Source organism: Spermophilus citellus (assembly GCF_964194105.1).
Source record: "Spermophilus citellus genome assembly, chromosome: 17".
NCBI lineage: Eukaryota > Metazoa > Chordata > Mammalia > Rodentia > Sciuridae > Spermophilus > Spermophilus citellus.
This window is the reverse complement of record NC_138199.1, coordinates 67,925,924-67,952,250: the sequence shown is the minus strand read 5'-3', so window position 1 is coordinate 67,952,250 and position 26,327 is coordinate 67,925,924.

The following is a 26,327-nucleotide window of genomic DNA, read 5'->3' as shown; positions in this document are numbered from 1 at the left end:
CTGTGGCTTTAATTGTGTTGATGGAATCATGGTGTCTGCACATGTCCAAGCTCATCAGATGGTACTCCATTAACATGGGTATCTCTTTGTATATCAACTATACCTCAAAAAAGTTTTAAATAAAAAAAGGATGTAAGAACTTCCCCTAAGAAATGGCTGATGTGAACCCCTTGCTATCTTCTTTTTTAATCTGCTACCTAGAATATAGACCCTGGCCTCCTACATCATGAAGACAAAGGCTGCAAATTAGAGACAGGATAGCAGAATCCTAGAAGGAGCCTATGTCTGAAAAGTCTATGGAGAAGAGCTACCACATCATTGCTAATTCATTCACCCTGGGCACCATTTGTAGGTGGAAAATAATCTCCTTTCTTGTTAAAGCCATGGTTTGGGGATTTTGTGTTTTTGTGGTTTTTTTGTGATGCTGAGGAATTGAACCAAAGGCCTCAATCTTGCTAGGAAATTGACCTATGAGCAAGCTGTATCCCCAGGCAGCTACAAAATTTTGAATTACCTGGCACTTACAGAAAAATTTTACACATACTATGTACTAGAGTAGTCTATTTTTCATTACTATAACAAAATACCTGAGGCAAGCTAATAATGAGAAATGTTTTTTTAGCTCACATTTCTGGAGGCCTGAGTACTTTGATGAAGACCTCATGGCATCATAGTGGGAGCATGTATGGGAGCGAAAGAGCAAATCTTCAAACAGGAAGCCACAGAGGCTGGGGTGCCACAATCCCTTCCCTTCCCAATTGACCTTAGGACCTCTTGCTATGTCCTACCTTGAAAAGAGTTGACTTCCCAGCATTGCTCCACTGAGGACCAAGTTTCAATTCAAGAAACTTTGGGAGACACACTCAAGCCCTATCCAAACCCTAGCACTAACTAGCATACCTTCCTGGGAACTCTGTATCTTCCTCCTTTGGGTGATAGAAGAGTCCTCTACAGGGTTCTTTGACACCTCCCATGGCGAGAATCGTACAGGTATGCCAACTTGTGCCAATCTAGCAGGATTCCATGGACATTAAATGACTGGTGACTTTTGTTTTGACAGATGTCATCCTCAAGGTGCATGCATCAGTATTTAATAAGGAGAAAGTGCCAGAATATTCAAAAATAGCTGACACAGTTGGACACAGCATTAACTAGACAGAAACCATATTTACAAGAAGAAAATGAAATATTGAGGGCTCCTCGGAAGCCAAAGAAAAGGTTTTTCTATGACCATATTTATTATAGCAATATAATATGCTGCTAAAATCAATTGCAAACAATATTTTTTATAAGAAATCTGCGACACTGACTCCCATAAGCAATAAAAAATGGCAGAACAAAAATCTGCCTGGGGTTAAAGCTACCAGGCTCTGGGGTCAAAGAAGTCAGGCTCCCCTTCACATGCAATCCTGTGGCAGGTAAATTTATGGAATTTTCTCCTTTGTGCTTCAAATTCTTCACCTGTCACGTGGGGTTCATAGTAATTACCAACAGGATTACTATGATCTTGAAATGCAAAGATAATGTATCATGCTCAGTACTGTGTCTCTAGAAAGCACTAAAAACATGTTTGCTATCATTTTTTAATATTTTTTTCATAGGTAGTCTCAGTAAATTTCCCCATTCAAAGGAAAAGATAGTTTGTGGTATCTTGCACATAGCTGTCACTAAAAATTATGTAATAAAGTATATTAAATATAGCCTGAGAAATGGGTTATTGGGATATATTTCACCCTGAAGGCGAATCTGCTAAAAAAAAAAAAAAAAAAAAAAAACTTGGCAAAACCAATGAGCATTAAATTCCATTGGCAAAATTTTGAAGACCAACAGAATTCACCTGGTATCACAGTCTCTCTTTTCAAGATATTTATAAACTATAAAAAGTAAGGTGGTAAGTTTACAGGGTGTAAACCCAGCAGACACCATCTTTTTAACCCAAGTGATCAAGAAGCCAGAAGCAAGATACCAAAAGCAAGACAAGTCAACATCATGAGCCTCTTAATGAAATGCACTTTGAAGACAGTATCATTTCTGTGGGTTTTTTTTGTTGTTGCCAAAAATGAATAACTTTTACTCCAAACACAAGAGAACACCAGGCAAGCCCAAATGGAGGAAAATTCTACCAAATGACTGACCAGTACACTTCAAAACGTCAAAATCATGAAAGACAAGTGGAATAACAGAAATTGTTCTAAATTGGAGGAGAATAAAGAAAAATTACAACTAAATGCCACGTGAGATACAGAATAAAATCCTGGGACAGAAAACAGAAAAAGTGGAAAAACTGGTAAAAATTGAAAATGCTCTGTCTTGTAGCTCAAAGTTTTGCCCTGATGTTAATTTTCTGGCCTTAATCAATGAATTATAAATATTTAAGATATTAACATTAGGTGAAATATATATATGGAAGTTCTGTATTATTGTTGAAACTTTTCTATAAAGCTAAAATGAGCTCCAGTGCTGGGGATGTGGCTCAGTGGTAGAGCATTTGCCCAACGTGCATGAAGCCCTAGGTTCAATTCCTTTCATGAAAAATCTAAAAAATAAAATTAATCCAAAATAGAAAGCTAAAAATTGAGGAAACAAAACCTGAACAGGCAGCCTTAGAAAAAGATATTTCATTGATAACAAATACAAGTAAAACTATATTTAAAAGCCAGTCTATATTGGGAAAACATCAGTTAGAGGAGCAAAATTTATTTTATCAAATGCTTTAATTCCTTAAAAGAGGAACTATGTAGAAAATGAAATAGAACCATAAGTGAAAATTTGAAGATATTTTGAGTGGAAAAAACAACAACTTATGTATAAGATCATATGTACAAAATAGGGAAATATGTGTGCATTTTCTCTATTTATATGTAAATTGTCTGAAAGAATATCTAAGAAATACAATTTGTGATTAGTTCTTGGGGACAAAAATGGAAAGTTGAGAGATGAAAGGCAAAAGTTACTTTTCACCCTTCTACCTAATAAAATAATAATTATATTTATAAAAAGTGATTTTAAAAAAACCTGGATCCTCTGGTCATCTCCATCATCAGCTACATCTTTGCCAAGTCATTTAACCTTCATCATGATCTCATAGTTTTCTTCCATAAAACAAAATTCTTCATCTGTATCAGTGATGCCTTCATTGGAAATTCCTAGCATGTCCTGCAAATACAGACTCCTGGGTTTCACCTCAAGTCCTGTTCAATTGAACTCCAGCATGAAGCCCAGAAGGAAAAATCTATAAAAGTTCCCGAAGTCTTTGTGGTTGGATCTCTCTTACAAGCAGGTATTTTCTGGTTTCTTTGTGTTTTCCCAAAGCTTGGAATCCCCATGAAAGGATGCTAGAGGTCCTCCAACTGGTGGGCATAGATAGGGAAACTATGTGATTAAGAAGAGAGAAGGGAAATTCAACCAAATGGAGCCTATGTCCGCTCTTAGGCCATCAGTCAGTCCCATGTGCGTGGACACAAGCACTGCTCATCACAGAGCAAGACCGCAGAGGGGATGGCATCAAATGCTTTGGGAATGTTAGACCCCAGGCCGACAGTCTCCCAGCCTTGGCAAAGCTGCCTGTGCCCCAACGTGGCACAGAAATAATGAAGCACAAGCTCTGAAGAGAACACAGAGACTCCGATAAAAGATATCTTGGAGGTGAATCAAAATAAAAAATATTTTTTTTAAAATTGCACCGGTATTGCATATGTGCAGACTTTTTAATCTTCCCATTATTTCCTTCAATGTATTGTATTACAACTATTCATGGAGCCTTTGCATTGTACAGGTACTATAAATAATATGGTGGTAACACATACAAGAAGAAGTACATAGACTGCATGCAAATACTACACCACTTTATGTAAGGATGTTGAGCATCTGCAGATTTTGCTCTGTGGGGGTCCTGGAACTAATCCCCCAAGAACATCAAGGGATGACTGTGTACACACACACACACACACACACACACACACACGAAGGAGACATGCACATATCTTACGGCTCTGTTTCTCTGGAGAACCCTGACTAACACAAATTGCTTGAGGGTTAAGCAATACTGCAGCATTTAACAACATTCTCTTCCTTATCAAAGACAGCTGCCCTGGGCTAACTTCAACTCTCTCTGTCGAATGCTGCTCTCCTTGCCAATAGAGACTAGGCCCAGTCTTTGTAATTTTAAGCATTTGAATTCTGACCAATTGATGCTGGACGTAGACAAGATTTCCAGACCCTCTCCTTGGAGCTCCATGTTTCTAGACACTGAGTTTTCAAAGTAGAATATGGAAAGACTCCTCCCACGGCAAAGGTTTCTATGGTAAGGGTAAAAGTAGCAGAAATGGATTAACATTTTCTGAACCCTGTAGCTTCTTTTATTTATTTATTTATTTATTTATTTATTTATTCATTCATTCATTCATTCATTCATTTTTGACATATTTATCATTTTTTGTGTGCTCTGGATGTTAGGAATTTCCTGAAACTTAAATAGTAAATTCTGTGGTGGGAGAAGGTGTTTCTCTTTCTTATATTAGCCCTCGTATATCAATTTTATTTTTGTGAACAGGCTCCTGTTTAACCAAATGACATGCAGTCAGTTAAATTCCTCAAGATCCTGTGAGGCTTACTCTTGGTTTTATTTTGAATTATCTGACTCCAAGTGCCCATGACTAATGAAAAAGGAGGTTCTGTCTGTAAAAATCATATCTCAAGGAAGGTCTATCACATCACCAATTTGGGAATTTTGTTTTATCAGAGAGCCATCGACAGTCATGATCAGTTGACTGACATGTGGATAGTAGATTGGAGGTTTTTTGTCAATTCTTTTTCCTCCTTCTATTAAAATTTCATTCCATGTCCTTTCCACATGGCTTTTTTATTTTTCACTAGCTTGCATGCCTGTACATATTCCCCTACAGTAAAACCAAGAATTTCAATTTCAATTGCTCAACTTATTTTGTATGCTTCTAGAAGAGATAAAAAGAACCACATATCCAAATTTTCAATTGCTAAACCCCAAATAGTTGAAATAAATGCTATGGTGTACAATCATAAGGAGTCCAAAAGTACAGGAGGTCATCTTAGGTTTTAGGTAGAGTATGGAAGGGTATTACTTTTCCCAATGGAAGAATATAATCAGCAATAGTAACAAATGATATGATCACTCATGGATAACTAGAGATGAATAAAATAGACTAATTACATTTGAATAAAGAGGAACAGTAGAAAAAGATAAAAAAGAAGTAAAAGGCCATCATCAGCTATATCTTTGCCAAGTCATTTAACCTTCATCATGATCTCATAGTTTTCTTCCATAAAACAAAATTATTCATATGTATCAGTGATGCTTTAATTGGAAATTCCTAGCGTATTCTGCAAATACAAAAACTGGACAAGTAGCCTTAGAAACAGATATTTAATTGATAACCAATACAAATAAAACTATAAAAGGCCAAGGTATAGAAATCCTATCACATGTCCAACTTAGGACCTTAAACTTTATTTTGTCAGGAAGAGATTGATATTGACTAGCATGTATATGATAAATTGGAGTTTTGTTCTCAAGCCTTACTTCCTCTTTGTATGAAAATTTATGCTCATTTCCTTTTCCACATGACTTTGCAGTCATTCCCAGGAGGGAAGACAGCATATTCACCCCTGTCATTGTTACTTTGGGTTGACCCTGTGGCTTGCCTTGACCGATGAAATTTGAACTCCATTAACATCAGCAGAGATGTCAATGTGCCCTCATGGATTGGTTTACTTGCATCTTGTTCTTTAGACATGAGAGAAACATAAACCAGGTAATGATTCATCAAAAAAAAAATGCTACCTAGAGAAGACTGAATTCATGCTACCTGAATTCAGTACACCTGTGGAGTCAAGCATCGGCAATCTTAGCTGATTCCCACAAACCCACTACGGACCCACAGACCTCTGAGTGAGAAGCACATTTATGATTGTAAGTCAATGAAGTTGGGAGATGTTCATTACCCAGGATTGCTACAACCACAACTATCTAATAAAAGTGAAAAGAGGGACTTTGGAGAAGTCAGTCTACCAATAGATTCAATTGTTTGGAAATAAGAAGACAAGTTATTATAGAGAGCCTAGAGGTGTTATTGATCTTCCAACACAACTTATATGTCATACTACATTCCAATTCCTTAAACCCATAATGCTTAGGATGTAGTTGTTCTATTTACCTGGATTCCAAAACAAAGGGACATCCCCTATCCAATCCACACCATCCATATAATGTGAACAAAAAAATAAATAAATAAAAAGAACTTTTTGCTTTTTTAAGCCACTAAAATTTGGGGCTTGCTTGTTTCTTGAGCATATGTCAGACAAGCCTGACCAATACGGGCAGGGGGTTCCAGGATTCACTCCTCTGTTCTGCAATGCCACAGATCATTGAGCTTTCTTCTTTCTTTCCATTCTTTCTTCTGCAGACCATTGATATTCTCTCCTTAATATTTCAAAGTGACTGTGGCAGATCCACACCAGGACCAGGTCACATGGCCATGTCCAGCATAAGAAAAGCTAGGAAAATGAGTCTTTTGCCATTTCATTGCGTGTATTGGGAGACAGGCTCTGCCAGTCCTGAAGAAAATGGGAGGAACAGCTGTCCAGTAGGAGCCTACAGGTCCTCCGAAACCCTACCATTTACTGAACACTTACTGTAGGCCAGTTTCTTTTCTTAGCTTTGTACACATTATTGCCACCCATACTCCCGTTTTGCAGATGAGGTGCAGGGGCTCAGGGAAGCCGATTGAGGACAACACAGGAAAAGCAGAATGATCACCCAGAGCCCAGGGGGCAGGATGTGCCTTTGAACCTGGGCCTGGCAGCATCCACGCCCTCTTATCCCAGTGCCCTCCCTGTGGAGGTCTCTCTGTGTTCTCCAGTGCTTCAAGACAGCTGGGATTCGGCTGCATGATTCCCTGTGCTACAAAAGAGGCGCACAACACAGACACAACAACAGTCTCTCCCTGGGGCTCTGAAATCGCCAGGAAATGGCAGATGGTGATTTTTTGAAAGCCAAGGCCCATTCCAGCGAGACCAGCGCCTGCTGTCCCATGACTTATCACACCAAGCGCTGTGCAGATTCCGTTGGGCTTCTGAGCCAGCTTGCCAAGTCTGTTTGCAATTTCGCAGCGCACGGCCCGCCTGTCACGGGCTCTCCATTCATCTTCACTCCCACTTCCCTGGACTTTTAAAGGCTTTGTCACCCTGAGAGCCAAGAGTCTGGGCCCCAGACTCTCCGAAGCTGGCAGCCCTCTCAATTGCATTGTGCATGTCCCTGTGTCTCCTTCTGCTTTCTCCAAAGAAAGGACATCTTGGTAGGACTCGAAAAGCAGCAAGCTGAAAGCTCGCTGGGAGGTTGGGCAGTAAGTCCCCTGAGGATGCTCATCGGCACAGCGTTATTTCCCCCTTAATCACCAGCCTCCTGGACAAGGAGTCGCTCGCGCTCTGGACAGCAGTCTGTCTTGATCTCGCTGGGAGAGGCAACAAAGCAGCTGTGGTAGAATCTCATGCCACGACCGTGGCATTGCACGGTTTCTTCAGATTGCTCCTGGGTGGCCTCTTCTGCAGACCAGAGCCCGTCCCTCCTCCCAGAAAGGCAGCTCAGCTTCCCAGCTGTGGTGTCTTGGAGAAGCAGAATGGATCCTCTTTGCTGTGGCATCGTCTGAGATGTTTCCACTAACTGGGAGAAAAGAGACGACCACTGTTTTGTTGTTGTTTTTTCTGAGAATGCCCACAATATTATTATCAAGTCCATGAATGGTTCACTTACCACATGCCTCCTTCTCTCTCTCCAAAAAAGGAATTTTTACCAGGGAGAACAGAGAGTTAGGATGGAAGGAAGCATCAAGGGCTTTAGGTCTGTGTGATTGTGTGATGGACAGAATTCTAGGACTGACCCTCCCTCTTTTTCTGATCCAATCCTTTGGTCCTTGAGTTTAGGTAGAACATGAGACATGGGAACATGATGGGAGGTTAGATAGCAAGAGGAAGATCCTCTAGTTAGAGCACTTTAAAAGCAGAGGGATTTCCCTTGTTGGTAGCCCAACAGAAGTCAGGGAGATTTGAAGCTTGTGGGGAATTCTGTGCAACGGGTCCTGCGGCCACTTTTAAATGGAGTCGGCTGAAGTGTTATGAGAGGTCTGGGAGAAAGCCCATGACAGAGAGCTGCAGGAAGCTTCTAGAAGCTGAACAGGGACCCCAACTGTCAGCCAGCAAGGAAATGGGGACCTCTGTACTAGAGCAGCAAGGAACCGGATTCTCTCAATGCTCTGAATGGATTCATCTTCCAAAACTGGGAGCCAAATAAATCCTTTTTCTTTATATGGTCATCATCTCAAGAATTTGTTATAGAGGTGGGAAGCTGACTAATGCACCTACCAATTGCACCCTCCCATCTGTAACAAATAGAGTTGAAAGAAACAAATTGCATGGGTTCTAGGTCATATCGGTGGCATACCTCACACGTCTCTGATTTCCGTTATGTGTAGTTGCTATGAAATAAATATTTGTGGACTAAGTGAATGAGGCAGTGCTTAGAAGCATAGGCTTTAGAGTCAGATTCCAACTGCAACGTCTACTACCTCCATGATCTTGAGAGAGTCATTTAAGCTGAGCCTTAACCGATCTCGCATTTGCAAAAAGGGGGCCAGAATGATGCTTGCCCCTTCTTCCCTGACCATCATCACCACATGGTAAGGGTGACCACTGACTCCTCTTTGGAATCCTCCAGTGGTTTCCATGACATGAGACCCTCTCCATTTCCTGCCTCCATCTCAAGCCTTTTCATGTCAGCCTCTAACTGCTGATCTTCCCTCTCCATGTAGCCCTTAAAGTTTGGAGTTCTTCCGGGTATGACTCAAATGCCTCATCTCATCTTCCTCTTTCCGTTTATGAAGTCACTGCATAAATTCCCGTGGCTTCAAATGCCAGAGTATCAACCTTTCTCAGGACTGTGTCTTCACATCAGTTGAGGGTCCCAAGTCCCAAACCCATATATCTAGTTATTCGAGGGTTCCATTTGTGTCTCAACTGGTTTCTCAGACAATTTTTAAAAAATAAAATAAAACAAGACTGTATTGAATTCATGACCTTCCTTCCCCCAAATTCCTCCTCCTTTGAGGTTTTCACTCTCCATAAATGGCTCCACTGGGAACCTGGAGGTATCCCTGGAAACTTCCTCTACCTCCACCATTTGCCTTCAGTCCAACCCCAAGGCTTGGCAACTGTAGCCCTTAAAGATTCCCTCATCTACTGGCTTCTCTCCCCATCCACTGCTATTGCGCTCCTGGTCCACGTCATCATGTCTTGCTTAAACTATGACAATAGCAACTAAACTATGTCCTGCCTTCACCCTGCATTTTATTTCTCTAATATCCACTCACCAATGTGATGCCAATGAAAGGAAAACCTAAACAGATTGCCACTCAAATTAATGTTTTGTAATCTTATGTCTTCCTTGAAACAAATTATTCATTCCAATTAATTGTGTTATTGGTCAAAGAGCAATGGTCAGTTGTCTTGTAATTTTAACATAAAAAATAAAACATTTGGAAGATCTGCACAGCCTCTGCTGCCTTCTCCCTTTATTTTTTTTAATATCTATTTATTTATTTATTTATTTTTGGTAACAGAGATTGAAACCAGGGGTGTTTAACCATTGAACCGAGTTGCCAAATTATCCCCAGCCTTTTTTTTTTTTTTTTTTTTTTTTTTCCTCAGACAGGGCAGGCACTTGCTAAGTTGCTGAGGCTAACTTTGAACTTGTGATCCTCCTGCCTCAACCTCTGAAGCCCTGGATATAGACATGTGCCACCACAGTCTGGTCTGGTGCCTTCTTAGTTGGACATGCCTACATAAATTTTGCTAAAGAAGTTTGCTTCATGTTTCCACTTGGTGACCCTCTAACTCGGACCAGAGCTGACTAGATGGGAGAGACAGAAACAGAGACAGAGAAGTGCCTGCTGTTGTTGGAGTTCCCATGAGGTCCCTCGCACTCCCCACAGTTGGGTTTCACGAAGTTTCCTTGGTTCTTCCAATGAATTTCCTTTTGGCTGACATGGTCTGTCCTTCTTGCTACCAGATAATCCTGAAGAGAAATAAAGATTCGCCCCTTTGCCTTTCCATCTCTGACTCAGATCCAAATTTCATTTGCAGAGTCAGGGTATTTCAGAAGCACTGGTAGATTTCCATAGTAGGAGCCCCACACTGGGTTTTTCACAGCAAGCAATCCCTTGCCCACAGAAACAGAAATGCCTTGGATAGATGATATGTTTTAACTTTTTATTTGAAAATAATTTCAAATTTACAAATAAATTGTGGGGACAAAAATAATGTGAAAATACCCATAGGCCGTTAACTCGGATTTACCTATCCTTAAATTTCACCCCATTTTTTCTACTGTTAATAGTATTTACTCTATGTATCTAACTCACTAGCTAGATCTAAATTTTTTTTCTTGACTAATATGATGATCCATTAAGCATATCATGGCCTTTTACCTGTAAATACTTGAGTGTGTATTTCCTGAGAGTAGGAATATTCTTTCAAAGAGTTGTCAACCATGGAAAATTTAATATCCACGAATATTTTTCTCTAAACTATGCTTCACATTTCAGTTTTGTCAACTGATCCAATGGTGTCACGTAAGTCCAGTCTAAGGCCAGGCGTTATATTTATTTGTCATGTTTCTTTGTCTTTTCATTTTTTTTCATTGTTATTGACTGTTGGCACCATATTGTAGAATAGATCTCTTGAACTTATTCATTCTAACTGAAACTTTATGTCCTTTGACCAACATGTCCCAAATCCTCCTTCCTTCCCAGTTCTTGGTAGCAATTGCTTTACTCTCGTCCAAGAATTTGACTTTTTAGAAGTCACATATAAGTGACATCATGTGGTATTTGTGTTTCTGTGCCTGTCTTCTCTTAACATAATATCCTCCAGGTCCATCCATGTTGACAACTTTCCTTCTTTTATAAAACTGAGTAGCATATATTACACACAATTTAACTGTGTATATAACATGGATTTTCATCTACTCATCTACTGACTGACACTTAGGTTTGTCGTATATCTTGGCAATTGTGGATAAATCTGAAATAAATACAGGATTACAGATGTCTCTTCAACATACTGATTTAATTTCCTTTAGACATATACCCAAAGTGAAATTGCTGGATCCTATGCTAGTTCTATCTTAATTTTTTGAGGAACCTCCACACTTCTTTCCACAATGGCTACACTAATTTACATTCCCACCAAAAGAATGCAAGGGTCCCCTTTTCTCCATAACCACTTCAACACTTTTACACTCTTACACTTTGAATCTAAAATATTTGCACCATCTCTCTGTTTTTTATGACATTGATGCCTTGGAAAAATATAGTCTCTCTTTTGTTTAATAGAAATCGCTCTTTGCTGTTTACCTGGTATTTCCTCCTGATTATATTGAAGTTACATATTCTTGGCTAGAAAACCATATACATGATTGGGTCCACTTGAGACTACCACACCTGGAGGTACACAGTGTCCATCTGCCCCTCAAGGGTGATGGTAACTGGGATTCCCAGTCAAGGTGCAAATGATGTGTGATCTGATTCTCACTGCATAATAATTGTGTATTTTAATCTTCTTTCTATCAGATAAGGATGGGAAGACACCAAGCCCATATAAATATCCTGTTCCTTATTAAAATTTCTTCCAATATTTAGAATCCAATGATTACTGTTCCCTGATTCATTCTGTATGGTGAAGATTGCAAAATGGTAAGCTACAAATTTTGGTACCCCACCCCCCCGAAACTTACCAATTAGCCCTCAGTATTATATTAGCAAGAGACTTCTCTTCCCTTATATTTATTTTTATCTATCTATCTATCTATCTATCTATCTATTATTGTTTCCAGTGTTTTGTCAGTTATTATTGTCTTAGTTACTTTGATTCTCATATTGTCCTAGATTTGGCTAGTAGTAGCCTCTTTAAGCTGGATTTTGAGTTCTTAGGGCAAGACTCAAAGTATATATTACTTTATGGCATAAGGTATTATAGGTTTGCCTCATACCCATCTTAGACTCAGCCATTTGTCTCTATTATGTTTTAAAATTAAAGTATTATACACGGGGTTTTCTTAAAATGGAGCACATTAATATCTGCCTCATCCTTTAACAAAATATTTTAGTAGTACATAAAGGCAAAACAAGGAAAGTTCAGTGGAAAATTCTTCTAGTGGCTCATTTCCCTTGAGTTTCTTGGACAGGGAGTCAGACTGCAATATGGGTTGAATTCTACTTATTGAAAATCAATGTATTATTATCCTAATCTTCTGAGAGTCAGTGCTTGGCAGATTTCCTCAAATTTTATTATGAGTTACAATGCTGGTGATCAACTAATCCAATAAATTGCTCACTTCTTACAGTTCACTTAGACCAAATGTGATTGCTCTTTTAAAAAACGCAAGTTTGCTGGAATCCATTTCTTCATCTACAAGTATAATGATTTTGACTAATTTTACACAAAAATATTGCCATGTGTGGGCTCCATAAATCTGTCTTATTTTGTTACTTGCTACTCTCCCCAGCTGCTCTGAACTTAGCAGAAAATTACCAAATTAAAAAATTAGCTGTCATGTGCTGTAATTTCCTCTTTAGGGGCATTTTTAATTTTTGTCATTATGTATCTTAAGCTTTAAAATATATGAAACACATCTGATCCTGTGCCCAGGAAATTATTATTTCCACTTTTAAAAAAAGGATTGAGAATTCAGGGAGTGGAGTGTTAGAACTTGAATTTCACTGCGGTTTTATGTGACAAGTGTCATCATCTCATCTAATTACATTTGCTAGATTACTTATCTTTAGGGATAAAATGCTAATGAAAACTTGAAACGCTGAAACGATGAATGATAGATTTTTTTTTTTCTTCCTGGCCCATGTGTTCATGCTGAGTGGAACTCTGCAGTCCTTTGAATGATACGCCATCAGGTTGCTGCGATGGGTTTCCTTGGAGTGAGTCAGACACATTCACCAGGGCATAATATAACAGCTCAAAAACCTGTAAAGGAAAGCTGTGGCTAAAAGTTAAATTGGTCAGAGTTGGTGCTTGAGCTTCTACATCATAATCCAGACTGTTTTACTAAATGTTAAGACTCAGAAGAGGTGAAATCATGGGAGAGGGGTTTTTTTTTTCTTTTTAAACAATAGCTTTACTGTATAATTCATGTATCATCAAATAGACCCTATCAGGGGCAAGATTCGGTGGTTTTTGTATATTGGCAAAGCTGTGAAGTGATCATCCCTATTTAATTGTTCAGCATTTTCTTCACCTCAAAAGAAAAAAACCTCTGTAGACATTAACAGATATCCCTCTTCCCTAACTACACTCAGTTCCGCCCACCACTCATCTACTTCCCGTGAGGATTTGCATGTTCTGAACATTTTGTATAAAGAGTTAGACCCTCCGTGCTGGGTTTGGTCTGGCTCCTCTTACTGAGCATGTTTTCAAAGTTTCTCCCCGTCGGAGTTTGTATCAGTGCTTCATTCCTTTTTATGGCCAAATAATATTCCAAGGTCATATACAATGTAAACATTTTGTTTGATCATTTATCAGCTGATAGACGTTTGGGTTTTTTCACATTTTGGGCTTTAATAATGTTGTTATGAATATTCTTATACAATGTGTTACGTGGATATATGTTTTCAGTTCTCTTTGGTATATACTCGAGAGTAGAACTAGTAGGCCCTAGGATAAATCTATGTTTAACTTTTTTACAAATTCCCAAACTATTTGCCAAAACAGATAGGTCATTTTGCATTCCCATCTAATAGGTATAAACATCCAATTTCTCCAACCATACACTTCATCCTCCTTTTCATTACAGTTGTCCTGGTAGTTATAAAATGGCAGTTGATCGTGGTGGTGGTTTTCATCTTTCTGATGAATAATGACTTGAGGAGCTTTCTGTCTGCTGTTTGAGCATTTGCATATCTTCCTGAGACAAATGTCGTGGTTCAAATATTTTTTTTTTGCCTGAATTTAAGTTGGGTTATTTGTCTTTTTATTGAGTTGCAAGAGTTCTTTCTATATTTTGGATATGATTTCATTGTCGATATGTGATTTACAAAAGTTTTCTCCCTGTCTGTGAGTTGTCTTTTCACTGGTAGTATCCTTTGAAATACAAAAGTTTTCAATTTTGATGAATGGTTGCTTGTGCTTTTGGTGGCATGTCTAAGAAACCATGGCCCGATTCAATGTCGCCAAGACTTACACTTTTACTTTCTACTAATAGGTGAATAATTGTAAGCCTTCCATTTCAGGATAATTTTTGAGTATGGTCTTCGATAGGGATCCACCTTTCTCCTATTGCTGGTGGATAGCCATTGACTCAGAACCACTTATGAAGGAAACTCTTATTTTACCATTAAATTATCTTAGCACTGTAACCTCCTCATGGTGCGATTCTATTGCTCTTTCTCACTTGCATATTTTAGTAAAGCCAGCCGCTTTGTTATGAACTACCCTATACAGAGGCGAAGAGACACGGAACAAAAGCCCTGAGTCTCACAGCCTGCCAGGAACCAGATTCTGACAACAGCCTTGTGAGTAAACTTGGAAGCAGACCCTGCTCCAGTTAAGCCTGGAGATGACCACAACCCTGGCAAACACCTTGATTGCAGCCTTGTGAGAATCTCTGAGCTGGAGGACCCAGCTGCACCATTCCCAGAGTCCTCATCCACAGAGACAGCAAGAAAACATGTGTTCTTGTTTTAAGCCACTAAGTTTGGAGATGATTTATTATATAGCAATAGATAACCAATCCATGCTGTAACTTGATTTTTCTATTGTTTTATATTCTGCACTAGAGTTCCTCAACAACTGCAAAGTAATGTCAAAAGAAAAAAGTTTCCTAAACTCTCGATTTTCAAACCCTTTCTTGCAACGGGCTCTTTCCATTCTCTTATTCCTATTCAATTATTGGACAATTCCAGCCCTACCCCATGCTCCATAGTCTCCTTTCCACTGCATCATCTGGAAGTTCACTGTTACCACTAAATTGCACCTTCTTATTCACAAACTCCTTCAGTTTCTTCGTGTTGACCAAAACCAGACTTTTCCCAAACCACATCAATTCTTTATTAGAAGAAACTCCTGCTCCTATCCCCCACCCCGACCCAGCATCCTGCTCTGTGCATCCACCATTTAGTAGTGATGGGTTCTTTGACCAGTAATTTAAGCCCTCCAAGCCTCAAGATCTTAATTTCTTAAATGGAAATAATACCTGCACCCTAAGATTGTTGGAAAATTGTGGAAATGTTACAGAGAGGAGGTTGACAGTGTTCCTCCCAAAATACTCTTTTTTTCCAGCCGGCTAACTAGGATTAATCTCAACCTGACCCAGCTAGGGACATGCTGGACTTGAAAAGGGCAGGAAAGAAATCATCTACTGAAAGAACTCTGTCTCTCTAAGAGCAGAAGGAGTCAGGGGAATTCTCCTGGGATATGAATTTGAGGATGCTTCATCAAGGGTGCTGGAATAGAAGCCTGGATAAGCAAGATTCTTAACAGGATTTACCATTCTAGCCAGGAACTGAGGAGATGGGACAAATTTGTGACTGGTGTGGTGTTAGAATCTGTAAACAAGTCTGGATAGCGCCTGGCATTTTGCCTGGGGGAGTGGTTTGTGAAGTAACACCAGTGAGCCATTGAGTGTGGAGATTCCTTATTGGTTGACTGCTGTATCTAGTTTATGCTAATTAAGATAAGCTGTGTGGAATGTATATATACCCCTCCTGTCCTACAATAAACGGCTCCCACTCCTGCTGTATCAATCTACACAAGTTGCTTGTCACCCCCCCCCCCTCCCGTTTATTTTGCTGCAGTCGGACTGCAGCAGTGTGGCTCTTACAAACCTAGGGGAAAAAAAAAAAAACGGTGGTTAGCTTTCAGCAATGTGGAAATGCCAGAGTTGCCATGGCAGGTGGTAGAAGAAGAAACAAAGAGGTTGAGAGATATAACCAGGCTGTGATAGACAAATTATGTGAATCCAGAATATCCACCAGAGAAACATATTCCATGGAAAACCCAGAGAACACAGGCACCATTTGCTTAGGTCATCAGGAAGGCACTGGTGAGAGGGATGGACCACCATCACTAGGGAGTTTGGAGGTCAGGGATGAAGGTAACTGAGATGTCACAGGGCATGGTTTGGTAGCATCCATGGGCTGCTGAGGCTGTGTAGATGACTGTGTTAGCATACCCTAAAAGACTGAGTGCCTGGTCTGTAGTTTGGGAACAAGGTTTTCACGAATCTGAGGTCAACCTATCAACAAGAAACATAAATGAGACAAATTCCATATGTCACCAGGTTTCAGCAGACTTCACTCTGCTCACGTCAATTAATTTTCATGACACATTCTAGAGCCGTTATGAGGTTCGGAAATGTTTGTAAAACAAAATTCTGGAACCACACATAATGTTTTTAATTTCTCTTTAAATAGAAAATAACATATCTGGACATACTTTGTGTGACTGGTACACTCTAATCAGCCTTTTCTTTGTTAGGAATTATGTGTTTCAGTAGCAAGCAAAACAAAAAAAAAATGAATCTTTGGCAATCACATATCATTTTCCACCGCCAGATGGTAATCAATGCATACAAATGTTTGGGCAGTGATGTGATGTGTCGTCCTAATGTATTGGCTGGACGTTTCACATCTCACAAAGAAGATGCCTACCTGCAATGCTCTCATCAGCAGGAGATGAGAAGCCGAGGTGACAGGCATATCCTCCCTTCCAGAGGCATCATGGCGTAGTGAGGAAGGAATGAATTCTAGGGCCTCACAGTAGAAGAGTGCAGTGTCAGCCTGGCTGCTTGCTGCTCTCACCCAAGACACATCTACTAACTTGTCTCACCTCGGTTTTCTTACCTGTAAATTGGAAATAAGCACAAGTTTATTATAAGCAGTATATGAGAGTACTAACTGATGCCCAATCAACAATCTGTCCAGCTCCAGGGCTTTCTCCATGAGCTTCCTTCCTTACCCACCTCACTCCAGGCTCACGAGGAACGGCTGTGAGGAAACAGACCAGCGCACACCCAAAGAAACAGAGCCCCATCTTCCAAAGTCACTTTGTCAGAAAAACCTGGAGGTGGGAAGAAACAGATCTCTCTTCCTAAAAGTTTTTGTGGTTTTTTTTTTCCCTTCAAAACTTCACAATACTATTTATTTTATTTTATGGTGCTGAGAGCACTTAACATGAGATCTACCCTCTCAACAGATTTTCAGGTTCATATTTCATTATTGTCCATAGTTACAATGTCGTACGGCAGCTCTCTAGGACTTAAAGTGCATAACTGAACTTTCATACCCATTGACTGACAGCTGCCCGTTTCTTCCTCCCTCCAATGTCTGGTCCCCTTAACTCTATGTTTTGCTGCATGATTTGGGGCAGGCAGAAGGAAGTCCTTAGAATCAACTATGAAATGCCTATATATTGTTATTGCTAAAGAACATTTCAGAGGGCAGTTGATATGACTTGAACCCTGATTCACTAACTGTACTTGTAAATATCCAACCACCAGCATCTGGCTTGGCCTTCTTCCTCTTTCCAATCTGTGATTTTGCTTTCTTTCCATCTGCGCCACTTCCAACTCACAGCAATAAGTAATGGAGAAAACAATCCAGTTGCAATAGCAGATCTCAGACTTGTTATCTGCATATCCATGTAAGGAGAGCCTCAGGAGCAAGTCAGAGAGTAGCTGAAGTGGAATCCCAAGCCCACGATTCTGTGTCCCTGCTTTTCACATTACAACAGAAAACTGTTGCAGAGACAGGAGAATATACCGCTTTGGGTGAGATATATTTTATCTTTGAAGAAGAAATATTAAGAAATGATATCTACCAGTTTTATACAGAGAAATCATATATATAAATCAGTGGCTCTCAACATAAATCCAAACCCTCCCCTCCAACATTTGTCCATGTCTAGAGATCATTTTTTGATGGGGGAGTATATTAATCACATGTTCATCATTGTGACCAAAATACCTGACATCTTAAAGGAGGAATGATTTATTTTGGTTCAAAGTTTCAGAAGTTTCAGCTCATGGTTGGCCACCTCTATTACCATGGGCCTAAAATGAGCCAGAATATCATGGCACAGCTCATGGCATTCAGGAATCAGAGCTGGGTGGAAAAGATACATTTCCCAAGGGCACACCCCAGTGAACTACTTCCTCCAACCATGTCTACCTGCCTATAGTTTTCTCCATCTCCCAGTAGTTGATTCAGATATTCATGAATTAATCCACTGATAAGATCAGAACCTCCATGAGCTGACCATTTCCCCAAAGCCCCAGCTCTGAAAGTCATTGCATTTGGGACCAGACCTTCAACACATGAGCCTTTGGGGGACTTCCCAGATTCAATGCACAACAGGGAGGAAGATGTTCTACTAGCAACTACTGGCCAAGGCCTGACATGTTAGTAAAGGTCCTACATCACATAGGGCAGCCTCTGCTTTTATTTCCATGTGGTTTGTTCCCAACAAAAAATTAAAAGTTGGTTACCAACATAGTGGTGTTGGGGAGTGTGGTCTTTGACAGGGACTAATGTCTTTCCTGCAAGGCTGGATTAGCTTGTGCGTGAGTGAATTTGTTCTTGAGAGAGTGGGTTGGTGTAAGCAAGTAAGATCCTTTGTCCCCTCTTCTCCTCCCCAGGTACCTCCTCAATGCTGTCACATAGGCTTCTGTCATATGATGCCATCTGTTGTGTTAGTGTGCAGCATGAGGCCCTCACCAGATGCAGACATGGGGTCTTGATCTACCCAGCCTTCAGAGCCATGAGGCAAAATAAAATTTTTCCTTTGTAAATTACCTAGTGTCAGCTATTCTATTATAGCAACAGAAAATGAACTAACATAGCTCCCTACAACAAAGAATAATCTGTCCCAAATATCAATAATGCTGAGGTTGAGAAACCCATGTCACTTTATGATTTGCCTGTGAATGGAAGTAAGGAAAAGAGGGAACTGGTATAATATGGTGTCATCAAAGAATATTATAAGAAAAAGACAGCTGACATAGACATGAACTTTGTCATGGAACAAAACTCACAACATCAGGATGGCAAGCTAAAAGTCTTTGAAACACAATAAGGGAGGCTACGTTGAAAACAGGGCACATCAACTAACCCAAAAGATGGCAGAACAGTGTCCTGAACTTGCCAATGTGCCACTGTGACTGTGACCTCATGGACACATGGACACCACTCTAGAAATACAGAAATGGGTTTATTTAATTCCTGACTTTTTTTTTTTTAAGCATTGGCAGCAGATGAGTTCTATGGGCCAAATCCTGCCCATAGGGAAAAGGATGGGTGCTGCACATAATTATCTGAGAACAAAAATTGGCCCATGGTTTCTTGTGGCATTTGGCTAACTTAACTATAAGAAACACAAATAGATTCTGAGGCAGATGGCTGGTAGGCAAATGCTGTAACATCTCCTTAGATGTGTAGTTATCTACTAATAAATAGGTAATCATTAGGGAGCACGTACTAATATGTTGTTCTTTGCAACAACTGGGTGCATTCTCTGTCATTTTTTTTAACCTGTTCTCTTCTCTGTGAATTTATTGCATCCATTTCTATTTCAATGAGGCTGAAGCCTCTTCCTATGACAAGAATTAAGTTGGAATTCTCAACTCCTTGCTTCTCTCATGAAGTTCTCGGACACTTTATGCTACCAGGTTGCAACAAGAGTCTGTGAGTGCGTGCGTGGTTAGGAGGGAGAGAGGAAATGATGGGAGATGGGTAACAGAGAATGGTGCATCTTGGTAGGTAAAGAAATTCTCTCCAGCAGGCACCTTTGCTGGTGGGGAGGGGTGAAAAAAGAGTGACACAGAACAAAATCTGGGCCAGCCCCAGCCACGACAAAGATTCTGGCAATTCAGAGATGAATGAAAGAAAAACTTGATTACCTGTCTGCCAGCCTGGAAGTCTGTTTCCATTTAGGAATTCATGATGATCAACATTTTATCAGCCCATATATCCCCAGAACAATCAACAGTGTGCTCTGCGTTTTCTTGGTCAATAAATCCCTCGGGATTACAGATGTATATACCCAGGCTCCATATCTTTCAGGACAGATGGAAATATTAACCTGATGAATTTTTTTTTCATTTTAATGCAGTTGTATTATTTTTGCTAAATGGAATCTATTAAACATGCATGCAAATACAATTTTAAATGTTCTATACATAAGACACTTTCCATATAAGCTTTCACAAAGTGGAAAGTTTTGTGACCACGATAACCCAGCTTAAGTGTGGTCATCTTCCACTTATAGGATTAATATCTACTGTGCTGAGGCTGAGCATTATATTTGGACTGGTATGTCCCATTGCAGACCTGGTCCCCGATGTCTCAATGTTCAGAGGTGGGGCTTTTGAAAAATGATCAGCTCTTGAGGCTCTGACCTCATCAGTAGATCCGTCCACTGAGGAATTCACAGCTGCATTGGGTACTGGATAGTGGTAGAAATTGAGCAGGTAGAATCTAGTTTGTAGAAGGAGTAGATGCTTGGGGGTGTGCCCTTGGTGACTACATCTTGTCCCTGGCCCTTCCCCCAACCCTGTCCTTCCTGGCTGCTCTGAGGTGAGCAGCTCTTCTCTGCCATCTGCCACACCCTCTCTGTCATGATGTCCTGCCTCACCTCAGGACTACAGCAGAGGAGCCAAATCACCAGGTGCTGAAACCTCTGAAACTGTAAGCCAAAATAAACCTTTCTTCCTTTAAATTATTTTTCTCAGGTGCTTTGTCACAGTGACAAAAAAAAAAAAAGATACTGACACCCTAAGTAGATGACATTTGAGAAGATATGGCTAGAAATTCCCAAATGCCCTCCTTCTATGAAACCTGCCTGAGAGACACATCCCATGTTGTTCTCCCTGTGTTGCAGGATGTCTCAGGCTGGCTTGGCGTCCCTGCCTTCTCAGCTATAATTGTGGTGTTTCTACCAAAGCAGTTCTATTTCCTGACAGGCACGGCAGTTTATGAAAGCCAGGGCTATTGGGAAAATATTCCAGATGTACAGGTTCTGTGGTTGGTGGAAAATAGGCATTAATGGAAAAGGGACTGAGACCAAGGTCTCTTCCGATGGCTATTTCAGAACTTCTGGTTTTCCTGTGGAATTCCAAGTCAGTGGTGATTACAAAACCAAAAAGACCAAACAGAGTCTTAGAAAAGCAAAGGACCAGGAGGAGTTCATTTAGAAAATAGATAAACTCAAACGGTGCTTTATAGGTCTTCATTTTTAAGTCAGAAGGAAATGGGTGACTTTGGAGGGTCTGGGAGCAGTGCAGTGGTGTTTCTGTGTTTCTCTTTTGTTCCAAATCAGTTTCCCTGTGTCTATTACCAGGCCCTTTAGAAAGGTTTCACAGCTGTGTCCTTGGGGCACGGGGCATGTTCTGACATGTAGAGGGCTGATCTTGTGCAGGGCATGGCAGCCAGCGCCACCTAGCTTCCACAGTTCCTCAACTCCACAGTTTTCCAAGTTGTTAAATGAGGCCTCCCTCAGGACTCCCTGTCAACCTCACAGATTTTGAGTGATGGAACTTGGAATGGGAGTTGGGATAGCCAAGTATCACCACACTGCACCCCGAAATGACTGATGGCCTGTTGTCCTCTCAGCTGTGCCACTTGTTTGCAAAAGTTAAAGCCTGGATGCTGATTAGCTCACTCCCCAGCTGCTGACCACCATCAGTTATCATACATACCCCAAGCCACGCTGGGCGCGCCAGACGGGCTTGATCCCGCCCAGAGGTGAAGCTGACATTCCAGATGACCTTGGGCTCATTATAATTTCATTACAATGAAAAAGAGCACACACACCAGAGCCAGGATGGACCTGACCATGCCCAAATTAGGGAAGAAACAAGGGAGCACCCTGATCCCTGGGAATCCCCTCCCCTTTCCATGTAAAGTTCTGATGATAGATAGCATGAGGGTACCGTGCCATTTACAAACATTTTTGTGTCGTTCTACCAATTTCAGCAGCAGTGATTCACCAGGAGCTATCTGATAGTTATATCACGGATTCTTGTATTCCCATCTTAATTGTTAATATGGATAACATTAAAGAGGGGCACAGTGGCACCCATAATCCCAGCATTCCGGGAGGCTGAAGCAGGAGGATAGCGAGTTCAAAGCCAGCCTCAGCAAAAGCCAGGTGCTAAGCAACTCAGTGAGACCCTGTCTCTAAATAAAATACCAAAAAAAAAAAAAAAAAAAAAAGGCTAGGGATGTGGCTCAATGGTGGAGTGCCCCTGAGTTCAACCCCACTCCCCAAAATGTGTAACACTCAAATCACACATCACATTTCACACACACACACAATTACAGAAAGGCAAAAAAAAAAGGATTGAGATGATCTCAGGGGCTGAGCTGAGAGCAACAACAGAGAGCAGAGAAAAGTACAAGGGTCAACGCAGGTGGTGGATAAGATTGCAGCCCAGGAACTTGTTCAAGTTACGTAGCTGTCAGAGCAGGGAACTTACTCCAGACCTGGGTCCCAAGGAGGGCAGTTTCAGAGTATCAGTTTAAAGTCTCTGTCACCTTGAAACCTCAGCTTGTAGTGGACCGTGTGTCATCCACAGGGCAGGAGAAACTGGGCTGAGCGGAAGCCCTGGGACAGAGAATCGGAGGTTCATCACTGTGGCAGTTTTCCTGGGCAAGGTTCCTGATGAGTGAGCAGGTGACGGGGTCAATATGCCACTGTGCCCAATCTAGGGTTGCTCCTCAGTTTATGTTCTCAGGTGAGGGGATTGCTTCATTCAGTGGTCTGGTGTGTTTGATAAGCTCACAGGCCTACTTTTCCTGATGTAGGTCTGTCCGCCGGTGCATCCATGTACCTCTGATTTAACTCGATAAGTTCACGGTTGGTCATTTTTATTAGCACAATACGTCTTTTGTAGGTGTCTTATGGTTGTGCTAGGAAGATCGTGGTTGTTTACTTGTACAAACAAGGTGTGGAGTCACTCTGCCTCAGCACTTGAACTCAACATGGAATACTTCCTGCCAATCTACTGCTTTAAAAGCTGCCGTCAGTCAGGGTTAGGCACAGCCTGAAAACTGCTGTCCTGTTTTCAGAAAGGCTTGGCCCTACTCTGAAAACTCTGCCTGTTCTCTCTCCGCATGCATGCCACACCCCCTGATAACACAGCCCTCAGAACACAACCCTGCTGCTGGGCAGAGGTGGCTGTAGAGTGAGGTCTCCTCTTCTATTCATAAAAGTCTCCTGCCTGTTTCTAGAACGGCATGGTTGTTTGCAAATGGTACCTAAAAAGAACCTGCAAATTTGTTTACATAGGCTGCTTTGAATAGTTGTCAGAAGCAAAGACATTCTCTAAGTCTGTGAAACTGTAGGAAGAACTGACACAGTTTCTCAATGCACTGCTTGACTATCTTTTCTTCAGCAAATTCTTCATGTGCCATGCAGTTAGATAACATGTACAGAGACCAGACCTGGCTTCTGAATTCAGCTACTGTGTTCTGAATCAGGGAGAGTTTCTAAGACAATCCTGGCAAGACTCATTCAGGGCCTGCTTCCCCATAAAGAGCAGAGCATGTCACCCCAAAATATGCCACTTTGTCCTAGGATTATTGGTATAGGAAGTGAATTTTAAAAGCAGACACAGAACTATTTTCTGCCTTCCCCCATCTGCCCAAATGCAGAACATAAATTCCCCATTATGAAGGTGTCTCTCTCTCTCTCTCTCCCTCTCTCTCTCTCTCTCTCTCACACACACACACACACACACACACACACACACACACACACGGAACAGAATAGCCCTTACCATCAGAAATGAAGACAGTATCCAGGTAAGTCTAAACCATGGATCCCCCTGATCCATGGTTTTGCTTTATGTTACCCAAAGTCAACCATGGCAGAAAAATGTAATGTAGATAATTCCAGAAATAAACAATTCGTACATTTTAACTGTGTGCTTTTCCGAATGACATAATAAGATCCCATGACAGTTCCGTTCTGTCCAGGCTGAGCTGTGAATCATCCTTGTCCAACAAGACCACCCTGAATACACACATCTGCCCATTAAGCACTTAGTAAATATCTCAGTTATCAGATCAACTGTCACAGTACTGCAATTCTCATATTCAAGTAGCCTTTATTTTACTTAAGAATGGCCCCAAAATGCAAGAGGAGAAATGTGGCAAGTTTATTACAGTATATTTTTATAATTTCTCTACTTTTTAGCTGTTGCTATTAATCTCTTACTATACCTAACTTAAAAATCAAACTTAATCATAGGCATATATGTATTTAAAAAGTGATAGTATATATATACTGTTCAGTACTGTTCGTGGTTTCAGGCATTCATTCACTGGGGGATTGGAATGTATCCCCATGGATAAAAGAGGGTTATGTTTAAACCCTTATTTACCACTAGTTTTCCACATATATTTACCTTCCCACAATTTAGCCTCCCTAGAAGTCCAGACTCTTTCCTTTATCTAGTCACTTTCTTACACCACCTCCCCACACACAATTTATATCCCTTTTTTAAAATGATATATAAACCCTCAAATCTAATCACTTCTTTGGGTTTTTCACCTATTTATGGTAAAACTCCTGTGCATGTAAAAATACTAACATCAGATAAAACTTATGTGATTTTTCTTCTGTTAATCTGTCTTTTTTTCAGTTTAATTCACAGGTCCAGCTGCAGAATGTGAGAGGATCCACTTGGATCCAGTGAACAACTTTAATTCTAACCGTGAAAAAAGATTAGAATGTCAAGGAGAAATGCCAATAGGCAATTTCCCGTAATCTCAGGATACACTTAATCTTTCTGATGTCAACTTTAATGTGGGTTATGATTTTCACCTTCTTAAAAAGATGCAATGATCTCCTCCAAAACATCAGTCTCCCATCTTTGTTGTAGATGGTATTACCATGTGAGAAATGGAGGGACACTGGATCATGGGTTGGGTTTATCCTTCCTTGTTGGGAACATAATTGGATATAATCTAAAGTCAGTGGGCATTTGGAATACATAAATAAAAACATCGCCAAGAAATACATAGGATAAGAAGATAGCCTACTTAGACTTTCTGAAAGATATTTCTTTGTGTTTTGTTTTGGAAGTCAGGACAATAGGGGCACACCTCATTTTACTGAGATTCACAGACGCTGTGTTTATATGAACTGAATATTCGTGACAACCCTAACCCTGTCTCACATGAATCTGTTGACATGATTTTCCAACACCATGTGTCACTTCATGTCTTTGTGTCACATTTTGTAACGCTTGCTGTATTTCAAACTTTTTGTTATGGGATGTGCATGTTTGTTCTGGTGACCTGTGGTGAGGGAGCATTGGTGTTGCTGCCGTGATTGTTCTAGGGCACCACCGACAGCACTCACATAAGGCAGCAAACTTAATTGATAAATGTGTGTGTTCTGACCGTTTCACCAGTCGGCTGTTCCTGCACCTCCCTCTTTCTCCTCAGGCTTTCCTATTCCTGGAACATAACAACATTGAAACTAGGCCCCCTAGTAACCCTACAATGGCCTCTAAGTGTTAAAATACAAAAGAAGGAGCCCCTTAATATCTTCTCACTTAATATCCAAAGCTGGCAATAATCAAGCTTGGTAAGAAAGACATGTTAAAAGGCAAGGCAAGCTGAAATCCAGGCCTCTTGCACCAAATAGCCAAGATGCCAATTCAAAGTAAAAGGAAATTAAAAATGCTTCTCCAGTGGACACACAAATAACAAGACAGCAAAACAGCCTTACTGCTGACATGCAGAAAGTTCTCCTGGTCTGCCTAGGCAATCGAACCCCCCACAGCACTCCTTTAAAGCACAGACCTCCAGATCAAGACTCCAACTCCCTTCAATCAATTCTGTGAACAATGAGAGAGCTGAGGGAGCTGCAGAAGGAAAGTTTGAAGCTTGCAGGGTTTGCCTCAGGAGGTTTAAGGAAAGAAGCCGACTCCACAACATAGTAGTGCAAGGTGGAGAAGCTGCCGGAAGTCAATGCCCAGTTTCAAAGTGTCAAAGGACAGGTTGACTCTTGCTAGGGATAATGCAGTTGGTGACTTTAAATTTAACTTAGTGCTCATTCACCATCCCAAAGTCCTAGAGCCCTTAGGAATTATATTGAACCATATACATATATGTGTATTTATATTTTCCTGGGTTTAATCCCAGGTGTGTGTGTGTGTGTGTGTGTGTGTATTTGGGATGAAACCCAGAAGTGCTTTATCACTGAGTGTCTATGCTTTATAAATA